Source organism: Martes martes (genome assembly GCF_963455335.1).
Source record: "Martes martes genome assembly, chromosome: 1".
Classification (NCBI taxonomy): domain Eukaryota; kingdom Metazoa; phylum Chordata; class Mammalia; order Carnivora; family Mustelidae; genus Martes; species Martes martes.
This window is the reverse complement of record NC_137888.1, coordinates 147,132,275-147,150,437: the sequence shown is the minus strand read 5'-3', so window position 1 is coordinate 147,150,437 and position 18,163 is coordinate 147,132,275. Positions and strand designations below refer to the sequence as shown.

Here is an 18,163-nt window from a genome sequence, read left to right as displayed (position 1 = left end):
CAACCTGGAGTATGAGCTGCTCTTCCACTCAGGCTCCATGACCCAGAAGAGCTACTGATACTCTCAGTGTTGGTGGTGAACAGTGTGGACAGAGCAAGTCCCAGGGAATCACCAAGTAGTGAATCACAACACAGATCTCTAGGGTTGCTATATTCTGAAGGGTTGTATTCCCCCTAAAATTCACAGTTTGGACTCCCAACACCCAATGTGATGGTGTTACAAAGCAACTAGGTCACCCCTGGGAGGTAATTAGGTCATGAAGGGAGAGCCCTCATGAATGGAATTAGTGCCCTTATAAAAGAGATCCCGCAGAGCTCCCTAGTTCCTTCCTCCATGTAAGGACACAAGGAGAAGTCTACGACTGGGTGAGGGCCTTCCTCCAACCATGCTGGCACCCCAATGTCACACTTCCACCCTCTGGAACCATGTTTTTGTTGTTTATAAGCTAGCCAGTCTCTGGCATTTTGTTGTAGCTGCTCAAAGAGACCTGTGGGTTTTAGAGCAGAGCCACGTGCTCATCTGCAGATAACAATTCTTTGTAGAAACAGTTCCTGATGGAGAACAGATGCATGACTATGAACATCAAATGATCACATCATCTGAGTTACCTTCCATTACCTGTAACATTAACCTGACACACCAAGCCACTAAGCTGGGCATACAGAGCGGTAACCCATCAGGGAAAGTAATCAGTAGAAGAAACTGAGCTGGAACAGGTCCAGAATGTACTAGTAAGTTGCCTAAGTAGGTGGCTGAGATTCCTCTGACACACACTCTATGGCATTGCCCCCCCCCCACCCTTTGATCCTGATCGAGAATTACTTATGACCACTTGACTGAAGAGGAAAACCACTGAGCCTGCTTGCTGAATGGTGCGGTACAATTTGCTGGCACCAAATCGTACACTGCTGCCTGCAGTTTACAAACCAAATCACAATAGTTCCAGGAAAGGAAATCCTCCCAGGTGGCAGAGCTTCAAATACATTTTATTGTAGCCTGTGTTTAAATGAAGATACAGCTACAAGCAGAAATGCATGCTGATTCCTAGGCACTGGCTAACAGCTTAGGAGGGTGGTCAGGGACTTAGAACAGGATGTGAAGACTGATGACAAGAAATGCTGGGAAAGGGGTATGTAGGCAGACATCTCTGAACGGGCACAAAGCATGAAGACATTTCTGTACCATGTGGATGACCTTTAGTGGGCATCCCCATCAGAGGAGGCTCTCAATTACTGGACGACATCTTCTGCAACATCAGTCACAACTCCCTCCAGCCACTCTGGGACTTGCTCAATGGGCCCATATGCAAAGCGGCCCAGGCAGCAACAATGGAGGCTATGCATGGGCTCAGCAAAAGGAATGCTCCTCATCAACCATGACCTGGATATTGCCACTTCAGCCAACAGGAGAAGCCAAAGCTGAGCGCCCCATTTGGCCCCATTTCCTGAGGAGACCTGCCAGTCATCTAGCAACAAGTACAAGTTTACTGTCAGACAGTAAACTCCCCTTGGTGTAACAAGTTACATATCCTGGATACAGATTTGCTTTCCCTGCCTGTAAACATCTGCCTGTGTCACTAACTGTGGATTTAAGAAATGCCTTATTTATCATCATAGTAATCAATATAATAGTATATCCAGGATTTTATTAACAGTAAAAGAAGTGTGGTAATGTGCTCAAGCCCATGAAATTCACTTATCTCAGCAAGCATCCTTTTCCCAGGAGCACCTGGCTTGACTGGAAGGAGGAATGACCGACCTGCTGACAACTCAGTCATGGTGCCAACTGGGAAGGACACAGTGAAAAATTGTGTTCTGTCTTACAGCATTCACAGGGTTTTTACTTCTGGTCTCTGACCCCAAGGCTCTGCTAGATTGGGTCCAAGGAAGGAAAGCTGCCACCAGAGGATACAACAACAATTCCATTTTAGGGAATGAGGGTTACGCTACTGTGTAAGAGTGAGTGGTCAGGATTACACTGTAGACAAGGGCAACTAGAACCAGGGGATTGTGTAAAGAGCCTCTAGGTACTTCCATAACAGTTAAAGTTAATGAAAATCTCAGCAAGCAAGTAAAGGAAGACACACTGAGGGAGAATTCATTCCCATTTTTCAGGCCCTTGACACTCTCAGAAAAGTACAAACCTGTGATTCAAATTTACTTAGAGCAGTGGAACTACTGATTCATAGGGATTCCTGATACACATTTTTAAGTGCCCTCAAAAAGGTAGCTTCACCTACTAGTTAAAAGTTGTCCTTTAATCTGTACTTTCAGGGGCACCTGGGTGGCTCAGTGGGTTAAGCCTGTCTTCGGCTCAGGTCATGATATCAGGGTCCTGGGATCGAGTCCCACATCGGGCTCTCTGCTTGGCAGGAAGCCTGCTTCCTCCTCTCTCTCTACCTGCTTCTCTGCCTACTTGTGATCTCTTTGTCAAATAAATAAATAAATTCTTAAAAAATAATAATAAAAATAAATCTTTAATCTGTACTTTCAATGTAAGATAGTGGTGGTTTTTTCCTTAATACATTATGATGGGTAGAAATAGTATTTGGTTATAATTTTAATTTGCATTTCAATTGCTGGAGGTTAAGTATCTGTTCATATCTTTATGAATCTCCTTATAGAATATAGGTTAACTCTTTGTTATATATGATACAAAATTTTATGAATTTTGTTAACATGAAATTTTATTTATAATTTGGGGGTATATAAAAGTTTCTAATCTACATCCTATAACCCAGCAATTACACTACCAAGTATTTACCCCAAAGAGACAAATGTAGTGATCAGAAGGGACACCTACACCCCAATGTTTATAGCAGCAATGTCCACAATAGTCAAACTATGGAAAGAGCCCAGATGTCTATCAACAGATGAATAGATAAAGAAGATGTGGTGTGTGTGTATGTATGTATATACATACCTACATACACACATACACACACACACAGACACACACACGATGGAATATTACTCAGCCATCAAAAAAAATGAAATCTTGCCATTTGCAATGACACGGATGGAACTACAGAGTATTATTCTAAGTGAAATAAGTCAGTCAGAGAAAGACACTATCATATGATCTCACTGATATATGGAATTTAAGAAACAAAACAGAGGATCATAGGGGAAGAGAGAAAAAAATAAAACAAGATGAAACCGGAGAGGGTGACAAACCATCAGAGACTCTTAATCAAAGGAACAAACTGAGGGTTGCTGGAGGAGAGGGGGGTGGGAGGGATGGGGTGGCTAGGGGATGGACATCAAGGAGGGCACACAATGTAGTAAGCACTGGGCATTACATAAGATGGATGAATCAGTGACCTCTACCTCTGAAACCAATAATGCATTATGTTAATTAAATGAATTTAAATTTTTAAAATAAACAAACAAAAAAAAGGTTTCTAATCCATATGTAGCCAAACCATCAGTATTTCCTTTTATGGTTTCTTTCATTGTTTTTCTACTCAAAAAACTTTGGCTACATATATTTAAACCTATTCTCTCCCAGCTGCTTATGGTTCCTTTTTGGTACATAATTCTTTAATCCATCTGGAATTGGCTTTTGTATGGTGTAACCTGAGAAAAATTTTTCCCACACAGTTAACCAATTATACAGAATAAATGTTACTTTAAAAAAAATCCTCCAAGATCAAAGTAGACTTTTACTGTATTTCACTAATTACCATATTAATAGTAATGCTATGGGGAAGGGGGGAGAAAAAAAACCTTGAAGAAAATGTGATCCCTCAGGAGTCACTGAAATTCCAGGCTCACAGAGCAAATCTATACAATGAGCTTACGAGACTATTCATCCTCTGAAAGGGTTATCACTTCTAGAGACTACTAAGACCCTATTTTATCACCTGTCATATTCAATATGAGTATGAAACCCTTTGGAAAAATAGGTGGACATTTTGGGGCCATCATGTAATTTTTATCTGATCCTGACAGCTCAATTTCACTGCCTGTCATGCAAGATAGATTTGAAAGCTGACATCATAGAAAATGTGCTGATATTTAATCCACAAAAGGCCAATGGTGATGACAGTAAGCAGGAAAAAATATCTACATAATGTAGCAAAGGTTATCATGGGCTCTCGATGTGAGGTTTCAAGTTCTCAGGCAGATGGACAGCATCATGGTTAGTTTAGAATTCTACCTGCTAGTGGAGTTCCAGGGGACAGGTAAGGAAGGATAAACAATCTTGCAAACTCATCACAGAGAGTTTTAATCTCTCTCTAACCTGATTTCTGCCTTCTTTTTGTATACTTTTATATTCAACCTTACGTTTTATAGACACCCTAATATAATACCTGGGCTGCAAAGCACAAAGCAACAAGTACCAACATTTTCCATAGTCTGGACGGGCTAGCTCTGTGTTTCTGAGAGTAACACATTCATAAATTTAATCTATAAAGTTGAAACAAATTTGAGCTTTGACTACCTTAAGGATTCCCTTAATCTTTAAAATCAGCTAGTGTTTATTGCTAACATTTTTTTCTTCATTATATTTTAATTACAGGAGTGAAACATTCTTATTATAACAAGGCTAAAATAAAAATGAATAAAAATAACAATCTCCTGAATAAAAATAACAATCTCCCTATCCAACCCTCCTCTGATAATACCAAGTTGGTATTACCCTTCACTAGCTTTTTTTTAAATAAATTTTTAAACAAATAAAGGAGTTTTTGCCATTTTTATTTGTTTTATAAAAATAACTTCATTATACGTGGCTCTGCCCTTTCATTTTGCCACTTGTCTATATATAATGAACATACCTCCAAGTTAATGAATCACTTATATGATAGCTTTACCATTATTTTAATATAATGTATCCTATGGATAGTATTTCCAGATAGTAACCACTAGAAACAATGCTACTACATCGGACACCCTCAGGGGATACACCCTGAATAATTCATGCTTCTATTTCTAACACCAAATGCGGATCTGTTAGAACGAAAGTGATGTGTATTGTTAAGTCATAGATGCTTTTAAATTACTTTCCAAAAAGTTGCACCAATTTGTATTTCCATGGGCATCACTTAAAAGTGACTTTGGATTTCCAATTATGCCAAGATGGAATTATGCTCCATTCCTCCCAGATCTTCCCTCTTATAGCTAAACATGCCTGGACATAATATAAAGAACAAGCATAAGATGACTCTAAAATATGCAAAAAAGGAGGTGAGCTGCCTAGACAATAAAGGACTTAAGGAACAACACAGCCATGAGTCTCCTCAGTTTCCTTACTGTGGCTCACATATTCAGAAAAGGATGTTGCAGAACTTGCGGACCCACAACTATCCCCCCCAAAAAGAAAAGCCTTGCTTCCCTTAGCCAAAGCACCAGTAAAAAGATAGCCTTAGGGGAAATTTTTGTAAGATTACCTGCCCTACTTTGGCAAAACACCAATAGAAAACTGCATACAGCCTCTCCTTCCTCTACAGTTCAGTGGAGGCAGGCAATGGGCCACCCCAAACAGCAGGTAGCCCACTCCCACTCCCCAGCGGGGAGGTGTGGACAGGCCATCAAGCAGCTAATCTTCCATCCTCTGCCCGGTGGGAACAGGCAGCATCGATCTGATCCCACCACCCACCACCTCACCCCAGGGAGAGCATCCAGTGAGCTGAGCAGGCAACTGATCCTCCACTCCCTCCCCAACCAAAGCAAGGCCCTCTCCAGTTTCCCAGAGAGCTGGATGCAGCATATCTGAGCCAGAAGCTCTTCTCCCATTCCCCAGCCAGCAGAAGCAAGCAACAATGTGATTCCTCCATCAGGTTAGTGTTAGTGAGGTCCAGTAATGAGCGGAACCTCCATTTCTTAACGAGCTAAACAATTTAATGACACAAAGTTAAGGTGAAGACACAGTGTCTCCTAAGATAGTAGGCAGAATGTCCAAGATCCAATCAAAAATCATTAATGGTAGCAAGAACCAGGAATATCACAACTGGAATCAAAAAAACCATCAACATATCCTAACACCAATATGAATCAGGGCTAGAATTATCTCATAAGAATTTTAAAACCACCATAATAAAAATGTTTCAAATTCTCTTAAAACCAATGAAAGAACTGAACATTTCAGAGAAAATAAATGTTATAAAAAATATAAAATAGAGAACTGGAAAATACAATAACCAATATAAAAAACTCACTGGATGGGCTCAATAATAGAATGCAGGTGGGAGAGAACATAACCAGTTAATTACAAGCAGATTGATTTTATTTATAAAATCTGAAAAACTGATTTAAAAAAATACTTTTAAAAAAAGCAGTGGAAAAGAATTAAATGAGAGAAATATAAAGGCATTTGAAGTCATAAAAAAAAAAAAAAAAAAGCAGTGGGTCTCCCTAGGGGCTCACTCAGCTAAGCATCCAACTCTTGATTTCAGCTCAGGTCATGATCACAGGGTGTGAGATCGAGCCCCACATTAGATGCGGAGCCTGCTTAAGGTTCTCTATTTTCCCTCCCCCCCCACCTCCACCTGCTCTAAAGGAAAAAAAAATAAATAAAGCAGAGTCTCATGACCTGTAGAATAATCACAAAATACTTTACACAGGGATACCTCATTTTATTGAGCTTTGCAGATACTGCATTTTTAATAAACTGAAGATTTGTCAACTCTACATGAACCAAGTCTATCATGCCATTTTCCCAATAGCATTTGCTCACTTATGTCTCTGTCACATTTTGGTAATTCTTGCAACATTTCAAACTTTTTCATATTATTTATTATATTTGAGTTCCTGCAATCTCATGATAAAACTTTAATAGATGAGGAGTTGCTTCTCATGGATGAGCAAACAAAGCAATTTCTTGAGAGGGAATCTACTTCTGGTAAAAATGCTGTCAAGATTGTTGAAATGACAACAAAGCATTTAGAATATTACATAAACTTGGTTGATAAAGTAACAGCAGGGTTTGAGAAAACTGACTCGAATTTTGAAAGAAGTTCTACTTGGGTAAAATGCAATCAAACAAAATCACATGCTACAGAGAAATCATTCATGAAAGGAAGAGTCAATCAGTGAGGCAAACTTCACTGTTGGATTGTTTTAGAAATTGCTACAGCCACCTCAACCTTCAGCAACTACCACCCTGATCAGCCAGTGGCCATCAACATCAAGGTAAGATCCTCCATGAGCAAAAAAAAAAAAAAAAAAATGTAGCTCACTGAAAGTTCAGATGATGGTTAACATTTTTTTTTTTGCAATAAGGTATTTTTTAATTAAGGTATGTACATTTTTTAGACATAATGCTACTTCACACTTAATAGACCACAATATAGTTTAAACATAACTTTCATATGCATTGGGAAATTTAGAAAATTCATTTGGCTCACTTTATTGTAATATTCACTTTACTGTGGTAGTCTGGAACTGAACCTGCAATATCTTTAAGGTATGCCTGTATTTTTATCCTGAGTCCCAAGAAGGAAAGGAAAGGAAGAATGGAACAGAACAAGTATTTGAAGAAATAATGGCTGGAAAATACCCACATTTACCAAAAGTAATAAATCTATGTATTTAAGGAGCTAAGCAAACGCAAAATAGAAGAAACTCAAAGAAATTCACACCACAGATAAATTACAATTAAGCTTCTAAATCCTAAAAGACAAAGAAAATACCTTTAAAACAATCAGAGAGGAATAGCCCATTGCTTATAAAGAACATCAACTGTAATAACAGATTTTTTCATATAAAACTATGAGGACCAGAAGAAAGTCCTATGTTGGAGGACTTACAAAAAAAATTGTCAACCAAAGTTTTAACTGCAGAGAAATACACATTGGGAATGCAAGAGAAATAAAGATTTCTCAGAAAAGGAAAAGTAATAGTTCCTTTATAACAAACCTTTCTTTAAAGAAAGGCTTGAGAAAGTTCTCTAAACATAAAGGAAACTATAACATCAGATTAAGAATATCAAAAAGTAAAGAAGAACATCAGAATGGGTAAAACTAGGGGAATATATAGTAGTCTAACTAAATAAAGGCAGAAGTGGCTATATTGACACTAAATGAAGTAGATATCACAGAAAAGAAAACTATCAAAGAGGAACTTAAATAATGATAAAAGCATCCATCTGCCAGGAAGACATAACAACCCTAATGTGCTAAACAACGGAGCCTCCAAATACATGAGGTAAAAACTGTTAGAGATGTAATGAAAAGAAATGGGGAGCTGCACCTCAGTGTTCGGGGCAGCAATGTCCACAATAGCCAAACTGTGGAAGGACCTGATATGTCCTTCAACAAATGAATGGAGGATGTAGTTCATATACACAATGGAATATTACTCAGCCATCAGAAAGGATGAATGCCTACCATTTACATCTACATGAATGAAACCAAAGGGTATTATGCTAAGTGAAATAAGCCAAACAGAGAAACACAATTATCATGTAGTTTCACTCATATGTGGAACACAGGGAATAGTGCAGAGGACAATAGGGGAAGGGAGGGAAAACTGGGAAGAAAACAGAAACTATATGAGACTCTTGACTCTGAGAAACAAATGGAGGGTTGCAGAAAGTAAGATATGTGAAGGGATGGGGCAGCTGGGTGATGGGAATTAAAGAGGGTTGATGATGAGCAGTGGGCGTTATATAAAGAACTAATGATCTACTATACCTTGGCTAATTTAATCTAAATTAAAAAAGCAAAATAAAAAATATAAATAAAAATTGTTAGAGCTAAAAAGAGAAATAGACAAATCCACAATTATAATTGCAGACTTCATTATCCTATTTTCAGTAATTGCCAAAAATACTAGAAATAAAAACTGTAAGAGTACAAATTATCTCAACAACACAATGAAACAAGAGAATCTAACTGACGTAGAAAGAACACTCCACCCAACAATTAGCAGAATTTACATCCTTTCCAAGCATCCGTCCAACATTCACTAAGATAAACTGTTTACTAAGCATAAATCTCAACAACTTTTTTAAGAACTGGAATCATACAATGTTCTCTGACCGTAACAAAATCCAACAAGAAATCAATAACAAAACGACAACAGAAAATCTCTCAGCATATGAAAATTAACACATTTCTAAATAATCCATGAATCAAAGAGGAAGTTTTAAAGGAAATAAAGATGCATAGAACTGAAAGAAATTTCTAAGAACATAAAATATGTACAAAAGCAGGAAAAATGTTGCTATGAAGTGGACTTATAACATTCAACCTACATGAGAACTTTTACAGAGAAAGGCCTCAAATCAATAATCTCAGTTTCTCTTTCATGAAATAAAAAAAGAGCAAAACAAGCCCAAACAATAAGGAAAAAAATGATAAAAATCAGAGAAGAAAGTAATGACACTGAAAACAGAAAAACAATAAAAGATAATCAATGAAACAAAAAGGTAGTTATTTTTTTAAAAAATTGTTAAATTTCTAACACAACTGGGCAAAAAAAAGAAGTACATATTACCAATATCAGGAATGAAAAGGGATATTACTACAGATCCTTCAGCAGTTAAAAATTAGTAACACCAGGAAAAAAACTTTATTCTCATAAACTCAACAACACAGAAGAAATGGGCCAATTCTTCAAAAACGATGTAACCAAAACTCGACAAAGACAAAATTAATAATCTGAATGGCACTGTAGTGAATTAAAAAATTGAATTTGGGTAAAATGCTCCAAAAAAATAAATAAATAAATCTCCAGGACCAGATGAAGCCATTGGAGCAATCTACCAAACATTTAAAGAAAACTAAACACCAATTTTATACAATCTCTTCCAGAAAGCAGAGAAGAAAGGAACATATGCCCACTTATTTTATGAGGCCCGTTTTATACTCAAACCAGAGAATGACAGAGAGAAAGGAAAGAAGGGACAAGAGGGAGGAAAGGATGTCCCCATGCCCCCCACTCCCACCCAGAAAGAGGGCAGATGTATTTTCAAATCAGGATAATGAAGATAATGCTCCTTCTATGGGTAAAAGTTGGGCAGGTTTGCCAGCACCCCTCATAAAATGGGGCTTTCCTAATCACAGCACTCCTTAGCAATGACACAAACCCCCTCACTGTCGACATCATCCACCTGGGCCGGCTTGCACATCGTGTCCCCCACCATGGGACCTGGGAGTCGAGGAGAACCAATTCAAACATAACCTTCATGCCGTCCACTGTGCCCTGGGTAATAAAGTCCTGTCCCTGACCCAGGAGTCTATGTCTTCCGCCTGCATCTATTAAAACCAGCAGGTTCGCTCGTTAGCGTATAAGCAGGATGAAACTTTTCAGTTCTAAAAACTATTTATTACTAAGTAGTTATTGCAAAATAACATAAAGAGGCCACAGTTTACCCATAATTATTAGGTTTATCTTCCCATACATATGTGTATATACAATAGTTTCAAGCCAGAAGTACAATTATTAACACCAACAACAAGAACAAAATACACCTGTAAGTTTCTTAACATGGTTTTCTGGTCCCTAAAATATATCCCAATAGAAATATACTGCCAAGTACTGTGATTTAAAAACATGTTTATATCTCTTCTCTGGGGAGTTATACCACAAAGTTGATACCAGGTTACTTTTTCCATTTTTACACACTACTTTCTTTTTACCATTTTTATTTCATTTTATATTTAATCATGCACATTTACGTGGTTTTTACATCTAAGTCATAAACCATTTACATTCAGAGAAGTAGAGCTTTCATCCCTGCCCCTACTCCATATTCTCTTCCTTTCCCTATAAATTATTTTTTGTTAACTTTTCATTCATCCTTCCATTCCCTTTTTGAAAATATTAGTAAATGCATGTATCTTTCCTGTTTTCACCCCCTTTCTTATACATAAGGTAGTATACCATAAATACTATTCTGCACCTTGCTTGTTTTCAGGATAACAACATATCTTGGAGACCACTCCATGGTTGTGTATCCAGATCCTCCTCATCTCTTTCCACAGCTGCCTAGTCCTCCATTATGGGGACAGTGGTTGGCAGAATTCTAAAGATGTGCCTCTCCCAAGATTCCCACCCCTCTGGCATCAAACACTAATCTAGGCACTACAGGGAAGAATTTGAAGAAGCAATTAAAGTCCCAGTTCAGGGGCACCTGGGTGGCTCAGTGGGTTAAAGCCTCTGCCTTTGGCTCAGGTCATGATCCCAGGGTCCTGGGATCCAGCCCCACATCGGGCTCTCTGCTCAGCAGGGAGCCTGCTTCCCCCTCCTCTCTCTCTCTCTGCCTGCCTCTCTGCCTACTTGTGATCTCTGTCTGTCAAATAAATAAATAAAATCTTTTTAAAAATTAATTAAAAAAATAAAGCCCCAGTTCAATTAAGCTAAAAATATGTAGATTATCTGCAGGACCCTAACCCAATCAGGTGAAACCTGTAAAAAGCAGTTTTCTGTGGCAGAAGAGGGAGGTCAAGGACAATTGAGGAGGGTGGAGGGGATTCAAGGACTAAGTAGCCCCCTGCTGGCCACCAGGAAGAAAGCAAACGGCTCCACTGTACACTGAGGATGTAGAAGAAGGTCAGTGTCTAGAAGCTTGAGAGCTATCCCCAGCCAAAGGCCAGCAAGGAAATGGGGACTTCAGTCCTACGGCTGCAGGAAATAAATTCCACCAACAATTACTCAGCTTAGAAGAGGACCCAACAATTAGTGAAGCCTCAGATGAAGATTGCAGTACCAGCCAACACCTTCCCTTCAAGCCTGTGAGACATGAGCAGAGGGTCCCGCTACACAGCGGCCAGACTCGCAACTCAGGGCTGTTAGATTAATAATGTGCATTGTCTGAAACCACGGAGTTTGTGGTAATTTGTTACAGCGGGAATACAAAACTCACACAAGGTTGCCTACAGTTCTAGAGCCAGTCTCCTGCTGATGCGTATTTTTAGTCTTTTGCCATAACAAGCAATGCCTAGTGGATGTGTCATTCACTTCTTTGCTAACAATAGATCTTTGGATGCTATCGCCTAGAAGTGAAATGACTGGGCGAAAGGGTAAAAATATGCGATTTTTTCTAGATATTGTCAAATTCCTCTTCATGGTAACTCTAATATTTTACATCCCCACCAGCAAAGTATGAGAAGGCTGGTTTCAAAGAAGGCATACAAATAGCCAACAGACACATGAAAAAATGCTCCACAGCACTTGTCATCAGGGAAATACAAATCAAAACCACAATGAGATACTACCTTGTTTCAGTTAGAATGGATCAAATTAACAAGACAGGGAACAATGAATACTGGTGAGGATGTGGAGAAAGCAGAGCCCTCTTACAGTTGGTGGGAATGCAAGCTGGTGCAGCCACTCTGGAAAACAGCAGGGAGGTTCTCCAAGAAGTTAAAAATAGAGCCACCCTACAGCCCAGCAACTGCACTACTGGGTATTTACCCCAAAGATACAAATGTAATGAAAAGAAGGGGCACTTGCACCCCAATGTTCACAATAGCAATGTCCACCATAGCCAACCTGTGGAAGGAACGGAGATGCCCTTCAACAGATGAATGAATAAAGAAGATGTGGTTCATATATACAATGGAATACTACTCAGCCATCAGAAAGGATAAATACCCACCATTTACATTGACATGCATGGAACTGGAGGGGATTATGCTAAGTGAAATAAATCAATCAGAGAAAGACAACTATCATGTGGTTTCACTCATATGTGGAACATAAGGAATAGTGCAGAGGACCACAGGGGAAGGGAGGGAAAACAGATTAAGAAGAAATTAGAGAGGGAGACAAACCATTACAAACTCTTGACTCTGGGAAACAAACAGGGTTATAGAAGAGAGGGGGGCGAGAGGGTTGGGTTAACTGGGTGATGGATATTAAGGAGGGCTTGTGACCTGATGAACACTGGGTATTATATATAACTAATGAATCAGTGAACACTACATCAAAAACTAATGATATACTATGTATTGGCTGATTGAATTTAAATTTAAAAAAAGAAACCTAAGCATAAGACAAATGTGACTTACATCCAAAACAATAAAAACCTTCCCAAAGGAGAAAGCTGGTTTCCCCATAGCCTCACAAAGAGAATACATTTTCGGATCCCACCAGTGCACTGAGTGAGAACCACTATCTGCTGGTTTCCCTTAGAATGAGGAAGAGCAAAGTGCATTCCTCTTATGAGGAAGCTTTCACATTTACTTGGTAGGCTTAAAGGCTCTCCTCATTCATTTCTCCAGGAGGTGTCTGTTTCTAAGTTTTGTCTCTGTTCCTGCTGCATCCCTTTTATCTTTTAGAGAGTTTTGGCTTCTGTATCCCATGTTAGAGGCTTCCCTTAAATACCTGGTAATTCTTGAGGTCCATTTATATTTTTAAATGCTGCACTGGAGTGTTGTTGGGAGGTGTCTGTGCAGGAGCAGGGTCTAGGGCTGATGGACTCCACTCCAAGAATATTCGGCAAGATGTCACTAGCTGCAGAAGGGGACATCCAAATGGCAGCCTTTCATCAGGATTTGGTCAGCTTCCCAGAGATGAATCTCCAGATTCTGGCCAATAGTACATCAGCCAGGCTGCCAACAGCCTGCAAGTGCAGTAGAAAAGGGGGTGCAAGGCCTCACCCTTCAGAGTAAGTAGACTTGTGGACCATCCTCAGACTTCTCAGAAGGCAACTCCCTCATCTCCCTCATATCTATGGGTGAGAACACCTGAACTGGCAATATTTCCAGTTCACACTATCCAGAATGCATTTCAAGTCCCCTGATGCACCAGAAGAGGCAGAGTCTCCTGGAGGTTTCCGCTGGAGGAAGAGGGGTGGGGATCAACCCTCCATGCAGATTCCCCAACAACGCTGCCTTAAGTCTCCCCTCCACCTCACCACCACCATCAAACATAGCAGGCACCCCTAATTCCCAACCTCTCCAGAGTTCTGTCACACAGTCATCAGGTCTCCTCATTGCTTTCCCCATGCAGACCAAAAGGGATCTCGCCAATCCCCATTCTGCTAAACAAGCAAGCATTTATCTCTCAGCTTTCCAGCTTCCAGAACCCAAAGATGAGGTGTCAGTGCTCATCGGCTTTAGCCATCCTTCCCTTTACCTTTGTAGTTTTGTGACTTTCTCATTCCTTTACTTGCAGCTCTGGACAGTATCAGAAGAAAATACATTCGAGCAGAAGATGACTGCTAAAATTTCTTCAGTTAGAAATCCTCCATCAGTTCCTTTCTTCCCACTGGCATTCAGGGCGTGTGAGGTCTCCTGGAACTTCACTCCATCTTTCCTATTGTTTTCACATGAAATGCCCAGGTCTCTGTCATCCGCTTGGTGAGGTACAGTGTGTTCTATCATGGGGCCTTTCAAAGCCCTAACACCATCCCCAGCAGAGGCCATGCTCTTTTAGTTCCTCTGCTGGATTTCAAAAAACGGCCTCTCTGCAGAGTTTTCATTATTTGTTTGTTAAAATTCTGTCGAGTCCATTCGTTCTGCCCCAGTGAGAGGTGCCTGTTCTTCTTTTTCCTCCTCCTTCAAGTACCATGTCTCTGTCAATGGACTATGACACATCAACAAATGTGCTTACTCATGACTTCATCTACTCAGCACCTGACCAGGACAGGTTGTGGCAAAGCAGCAGGTGGTGAGAGGGAGCTGTTTTCTTCAAGCACAAGGAAATGAGGTCGTCTGCCTGCAGCCTCACCAACCGGGGCAGATTGTCCTCCACTGAGTCTTGCTCCCAATCTCCTGGGCACAGGCATGCTAGTCCCAACAACCACATATAGAAAGCATCTGCATTTTGGACCCTGCCAAAGCCCAAGAATTGCTATTCACCAAGGTGTAGAGGATAGTGAGTCAACTCTGCCACCAGCACAGGAAGAACAGAACCTGTCCTCACCTCTCCAGCAAGGCTAAGCCTCACCTTCCAAGCTCCTCTACACACACCTGGCTCACAATGGTGCTCCAGAGAGTCAGCAGGGTGGAAGTCGGGGCCGGGGTATGCACAGACCACCATCTTCCCACCACTGCTAAAGTCTCTAATATTCATTCAGACACACAGAAATCATAGCAATTTCCTGAGGGTACCAAAGAGATCATGCCCAGGCTCTGATGGTCTGAATGCTTTAGGTCTTTCCAGTTAAAGGGTTTTTGTGGTTGGGGTTGAGAGGGGAGCCTGAGACAGGATGATCAGAGTGGCTCTCAGAAGAAGAGACCCCTACACTGACCAGAAACCTGAATGACCTGAGGAATCCAGCCATGAAGACATCTGGGGGAAGAGCATTATGGGCATAAGGAACAGAACCTTGGAAAGGTCCTGAGGTGAGTCTGGTAGGCTTACTATGTTTGAAAAGCAGTAAGAAAAACTATATGGCTGGAATGGAGCAAAAGCCAAGAAGAGTCATAGGAGACACGGGCTGAGAGGTAGGCAGGGACTAGGTGAAGCAGGGAAGAAGAGACCAAGGCTATCATTTCAGCATGATAGGATGTTGTTAGAAGAGTCTGAGCCGGGAAGAAACAAAAGCCAATTCACACTGTGTAAGAGATTCTCTATTTGCTACATGGAGACCAGACTATGAGTCTAAGAAATGATGTAAGAACATCTGTTAAGAAACTATATTATTTTTCCTGGTGAAAATGATGGTAGACACAGAATAGAGTGGTGAGGGGCCTTTACAAATAGATAAGAACTTCTGCTTCCGGCTCTAATGGACAAAGGATGGGATGCATGCTTCCATTTGAAACAATTATAAAGCATGCAGTCACCAGGACAGTATGGTACTGGCATAAAAACAGACACATAGATCAATGGAATAGAATAAAGAGCCCAGGAATAGACCCTCAACTCTATGGTTAACTAATCTTCGACAAAGCAGGAAAGAATATCCAATGGAAAAAAGACAGTGTCTTCAATAAATGGAGTTGGGAAAATTGGACAACCACATGCAGAAGAATGAAACTGGACCATTTCCTTATACGACACACAAAAATAAATTCAAAATGGAGTAACTACCTAAATATGACACAGATATCCATCAAAATCCTAGAGAACACAAGCAGTAACCGCTCTGACCTCGCCCACAGCATCTTCTTGCTAGATGTGTCTCCAAAGGCAAGAGAAACAAAAGCAAAAATGAACTATTGGAACTTAATCAGGATAAAAAGCTTTTGCACAGCAAAGGAAACAGTCAACAAAACCAAAAGACAACTGACAGAATGGGAGAAGATTATTTGCAAATGACGTATCAGATAAAGGGCTAGTATCCAGAATCTGTAAAGAACTGACCAAACTCAACACCCAAAGAACAAATAATCCAATCAAGAAATGGGCAGAAGACACGAACAGACATTTCTCCAAAGAAAACATACAAATGGCTAACAGACACATGAAGAAATGTTCCATATCAGTCAGCATTGGGGAAATACAAATAAAACCACATTGAGATACACCTCACACCAGTCAGAATGACTAAAATTAGCAAACCAGGAAACGACAGATGTAGGCAAGGATGCGGAGAGAGGGGAACTCTCCTACGCTGTTGGTGGGAATGCAAGCTGGTGCAGCCACTCTGGAAAACAGTATGGAGGTTCCTCACAAAATTAAAAGTAGAGCTAGCCTATGACCCAGAAACTGTACTACTAGGTATTTATCCAAAGAATAAAAACATAGTGATTTGAAGGGGCACCTGCACCCCAATGTTTATAGCAGCAATGTCCACAATAGCCAAAATATGGAAAGAGCCCAGAGGTCCACTGACACATGAATGGACAAAGAAGGTGTGGTAAATATATACAATGGAATATTACTCAGTCATCAAAAAAGAATGAAATCTTGCCATTTGCAACAATGTGTATGGAGCTAGAGGGTATTATGCTAAGAGAAATCAAAGAAAGACAAATATCATATGATCTCACTCATACGTGGAATTTAAGAAACAAAACAGATGAACACAGGAAAAGGGAAGGGAAAAATAAGATTAAAACAGACAGGGATGCAAAACATGAGACTCTTAACTAGGAAATAAACTGAGGGTTGCTATAGGGGAGGCGGGTGAGGGGATCAGGTAACTGGGTGATGGCCATTAAGGAGAGCATGTGATGGAATGAGCACTGGGTGTTACATGCAACTGATGAAACACTGAATTCTACCCCCGAAACTAATAATAAAGTCTATGTTCACTAAACTGAATTTAAATGAGAAGTTTTTAAAAACACAAGTACAAGTTAGACAAAATATGTGAAACAGTTTTGAAGACAGGGGATATAAAACAAAGCTGGACGATGATCTCTGAGACATGGTAAGAAAGGAGGCTCTGTAGGAGCTTCAACATACCCTGCACTTAGTTCTGATTAACCTGCAACATAAGGGCATGCTGAAAGGCAAACATCAAGGAAGAATCTAATAGAATCCTATACATGCCTTCCAACCAATGAATATGCTCAATTAAAATCACATACTCATGAACTACTATTGGTATGTGACAGTACTTATCTGTAAGAAAAGACATTTTCAAAGACAAGATACACAAAATTAAGCTAGCAATCAGCACTTACACAGACATTTACAACTGATTTGATGAGGAAGACACTAATTTTGATCCCTAATTACGCAAAATGTTCTCTCTTCCTCAGAAAAAGAATCCTGTTCTTCTCATTTCTAAACCTGCATTATAAAAAAAAATGTACTCATTTATTAGTATATTTTTACTATGTCAACTCAAAAATCTGCAGATATTTGTTTTCTGTCTTATTATAGAATTACATTCATCAATAAAAAAATTTGTGGAAATCTGTTTTTTCTCGTTACATAAATATAAATAGCCACGATTTTGCCTCTTAACCCATAAATCCTAAAATATTTACTCTCTATTTATAGGAAAAAAGTTTTCCAACCTCTAATCTAGATCAATCTAGCAATTCTAGGGTCTCCTCAGTATTCTACAATGAGTAACAAGCTAGATCAAGAAATAGACATTCAACCATATATTTAAGGTTCCTCTGGGTTGTAATTTCACATGCATCAGACAGTCTAGATGCTAATCAGGAAGCATCACAACACAAAGGGAATTTGGGGTGTGTCAGAACAGCTTCTTCTTTCAGAGGAAGAGGGTGGAACCCAGGGAGAGTGAGATCTGCCCAGCCCAGGTCCAGTCCAGAAACTTCTCCCTGCTCTGCCTCTTCCTCTACTCTTGAGTAGACTATTCCGCTGGGCTTCCAGCTGCTTATTCCAGAATCTTACAGAGG

The 18,163-nt window shown here is 39.9% G+C and overlaps 1 protein-coding gene across 1 annotated transcript in view; it reads right to left on the bottom strand.

Annotated features, from left to right (window-relative positions):
• The window catches only part of ULK4 (unc-51 like kinase 4), a 610,308-nt gene that overhangs the window by 424,380 nt on the left and 167,765 nt on the right, over positions 1 to 18,163 (bottom strand). The window lies entirely within an intron of this gene.